The sequence below is a fragment of the Beta vulgaris genome, chromosome 7, assembly GCF_026745355.1.
Source record: "Beta vulgaris subsp. vulgaris cultivar EL10 chromosome 7, EL10.2, whole genome shotgun sequence".
NCBI lineage: Eukaryota > Viridiplantae > Streptophyta > Magnoliopsida > Caryophyllales > Amaranthaceae > Beta > Beta vulgaris.
The window spans coordinates 24777648-24781866 of record NC_079208.1 but is presented as its reverse complement, the minus strand read 5'-3'; positions in this window follow the sequence as shown (position 1 = coordinate 24781866).

Here is a 4219-nt window from a genome sequence, read left to right as displayed (position 1 = left end):
TTCCGACGATTCCCAGGATATTCCGGCGACTTCTGCAACTGATTCCGTCCTCCGGCGACCGGAAAAAGCTCTAATACCAATTTTAAAGTGAAGATCTCACTGTAAATTTAGTACCAAAAATACAGAAAAGAACTAAATATAGAGGAAGAGCTGAGCTCGATTCTTCAGTAATCAGAAAGTGTAATTTGATAGAAAACTGAATTAAGGAGCAGAGCTCAACTCAATATATGAGAATTGTGTTTATATTTTTGAATGAATGTTGGTGTTTACATCAGAAGGTATTTATACAGAAATCCTTGTAATAGAATTGTAATAGAATCCTTAGAATTAAGGAGTTAGTTACTCAACTAACTAACTACTTGTAACAAACTGATGTAACTAACTCTTCCTATAACAAATCCTTACTTATAAAAAAAGGAACACATGAAAACAAATTCATCTCGTCGTGATGAACAACAAAACTCATGGCGATGGTGATGCGGCATGTTCATGACAGAATAACATAAGATGATAAAATCACATTTTCATGACACAAGAACATAACAAATAACGAAATTAAACATAATTCAGTCAACTAAGATGAATTGCAAAGAAACTAGAGTGATTGCTACAACAAACAAAGAAAGAAGAACAAATTCACAAATCATACTCGAACACGAAAGAGGGAAGGAGAGAAAACCTATTGTGGGTTGGCGCAACAAACCAAGAAACGACGATGCGGTGGTGTGCAGTTAACCGGTAGCGACGGTGATGCGGAAGGACGAAAATGCACAAGAGAACTTCAAAATTACAATTGAAATCAGAACTTAAAAAAAACCAGATAAAGATGTCGCGAAATTGAGAAACGACGGTGAAGAAATACCTGAAACCGGCGGCGATGAAGAAGTACCGGCGACAACTATGATAGTAAAGGGAGAGGGAGACGTCTGTTTCTCCAACGCAATCTTAGGGTTATTTTTATATACTAATTACTATAATAAAGTGAAAAGGAAAACGTGCGTGTCAAAAATTATAAAACTACTGGTAGTAAATTACCGACGGCCCAGGGGGTCGGTGTTGTTAAAGAATCAGTCGGTATTACCTACGGCATGATAAAGCGGTCGGTGTTTGAATAAAAGGGTCGATATTCACCTACTGACAAGAGAAGCGGTCGGTGGTTTTTTAAACACGGTCGTTATTCCACGTCCACTTCGAAAACGGTCAGTATTTAATGTTTACCAACCGTATTCATAGACGGTCGGTAAAGGTGGTAGGTAAAAAGCCGCATTTTAGTAGTGTTGATGTGGTTTAAGGTGGGTCGCCTGAGAATGATGTTGTAAGCCATCAAATCTCGTACCACCAAGAACTTAACAAACAATGTCCTAGAGGCTTCCTTGTCCCCTACCATGACGGGAAAGGTGACAGTTCCCATAGGGTGCCCCTCCTCAAAACACAATTATGGGATGATGGACTGGGACCAAGTCATTCTCATTAAACATCAATCTTGATAAACAGTCTGCACTGATGATATCCGTCGAACTCCCGATATCAATCAAAATCCTTCTTACTCTTAGATTGGCAATTTTCATCTCCACAACCAATGGGTCGTCATGAGGGGGGGGGGGTTCTTATCTTCCCGCGATCCAGCTCACAAATGACTACCTTAGGAAAGGGGTCAGACTCTGCTTGATTGGTAAGCATGATCTGGCCGAGTTCCCTCAGGTAATTCTTAGGCCCCCGGTTGGTTGGACCTCCTGCTGCAAAACCTTTGATATGACAAGCACTACATCTTCATCATTACTCTTACTTTCTTTTCTCTTGCTCTGACGGTCATCTCTTTTTTTAAACTTTCTTCCCTCTTGGGGTATATATGAATTCATCATTCCTTTGCGAGCCAAATCTTCCAAGGCTCTCTTCAGATGCTTGCATTCATTTATTTCATGGCCACAATCTTTATGAAAGTTTTCATTTCAGCTACCGATGCTGCTGGTTCACTTCTTTTACTTCTTCTGGATGAGGTCGTCATTGAACTCAATGCCCAAGTTTCAGCTTTCTTGGGATTGTTCTTTTTTTTGTTGAACTGCTTCTTTAGTCTTTTATGTTTCTGGATTTTGCCTCTGCACATAATTCTATTGCGTGAATGAATGCTTCAGCCTCCCGGAGGGTTTCGACAAGAGTGGTCATCTTTTTCTTTACTATACCAAATTTGAAACTTCCTGACCTCAAACCCACGATGAAGGCGTCAAAGGCCACTCCTGCATTCAGATCCTAAATCTGCAATGCCTTTAGATTAAATCTCTTAACAAAACTTTTCAAAGCCTCCTTTGATCCTTGGATGACTTTCCCCAAATGCATGCTAGTTTTTTGTTCTTGCCGATTTGCTACAAAGTGGCTAATGAACAGATTACTAAGCTTTGTAAAATAATTCACTAAGTAAGGAGAAAGATTATTGAACCACTTTTGCACTACCCCTTTCAAGGTGGCTGGACAATTCTTACACCAAGTAGCATCATTGACTGCCTGAACATACATTTGATGCTTGTATGCCGATAGATGATCGTCTCGATCAGTACTTCCGTCAAAGAGTTCTATCGTGGTTAGCTTAACCTTTGGAAAGGGAGGAGACTCCATGATTCTGGCCGAAAATGGGGTCGGCCAGTTAATCTTGAGTGCCCCCGAAGATCCCTCAGTGGGTATGTGCTCCCGTCGATATCTCCTTAACACAGGATTAAAAAAGGTGTTAGCTAGGTATGGATGCCTATGTACCATAGGTTCTAGTACAATTTTTTCTTGCATTGGTTGGACACTCGATGGTCCTTGACTACTTTTTGCCATTCTGGATGGCAGCCTCAACGGAGGATATCTCATATATGGTGTAGACCCGGAGGCCGATCGTTGTAAGGCAGCTACCTTCTTCGCCTCCAAATACTCCCTAGCATCCGTCTCCATTTTATGACCACTAGGAGGCAAGTTGTCCCCTGGATGGACGACCAACTTCCAGTCCATTTTCCTCCGCTGCTCACTAACTGTTGATTTCCTCTTGAGACCCGCCTGGAGACTTCCTGCCAGGGAGGCCTACTTCGCTTTGGCAGGCCTTCTCGGGATTGTCCCTTAGGCGGGGTTACCGCAGCTGGATCTGGGTTGACCTGGAAAAACCTCATGTTATTCTTGATTTGCTCCTCAACGACAACAACCATCATAGTCTAAAAATCATTCAAAAGATTTTCTAGATGGGCAGCTGTTACTGGACGCTCTAGGCTTTCTTGGATGACAGGCTCCTTACTTTGTCTAGAGAGGTTGACGACAGCAAAAAGCAGGAGGCCTATCTTTTCCTCTTGGTGGCCTTTCATCGTCCACCATATATTCTACTCGAATCTCGAAACTCCTGTTTCTAGCCACATTGGATGAGTGACAATCAGTCATTGTTGCGTCTCCCCACAGATGGCGTCAAATGTTACGTAGTGCTAGACTCGTAAATTAATACTACCCCCAACAATGAGTTCTATAATAAGAGACTTGTGCAACAATGCCTGGGTCCAAAACCCAAACCTAAGCTCCGCCTTCAGACCTGCACAAAGGGACCCACCCCGGAGCTTTGGGTGGTATTTCCCCCTCCGAAGCTTAAGTCAGGTATCAGGAGTAGAAAGGAAACTTTTAGAGAGAGAAAGTAGAGAGAGAATTGATGGCAGAATAACAATACACTGCTCTGAAAAATGTACCTTTCGCCTGATTTAAAGGACTATTTATAGTGTCTGAAGTGATTGCAATACCTTGATTTCACCCTAGTTTGGGAGCATCTGATTGGCTGAGCAATAGTTCTATGACACGTGGCGATCATTGATTGGAGAGTACACATCATCCATTCTAAAAATGCTTTTTGTAGATGTTGGGCCTAAGTACAGATTGGGCCAAAAGGAGGGCTAGTACAGCTCTGTTTATTTTGAAAGGTGTACTTTAGGCCATACAACTTTTGGACCATGTACTTCTCAACAACAGCAAAATGACACGTGTAGGGCAAGATGGAGCCACGTGTCCTTCTTCTAGCCGTTTATTTTTCAGGCTATAACAAGAACCATAAAGGGAAACAATGCATTAAATCTCTGACTCATGGGAAAGAAAGATGTACTTAGTGAGCACAAGGTAAATTTAGAACAAATTCATGAAGACAATGTCGAAGGGGTTGTTGTTGTTGACTTTCACTACACACAAATGTAGATGTTCATTCCCTTGGCGATATTTG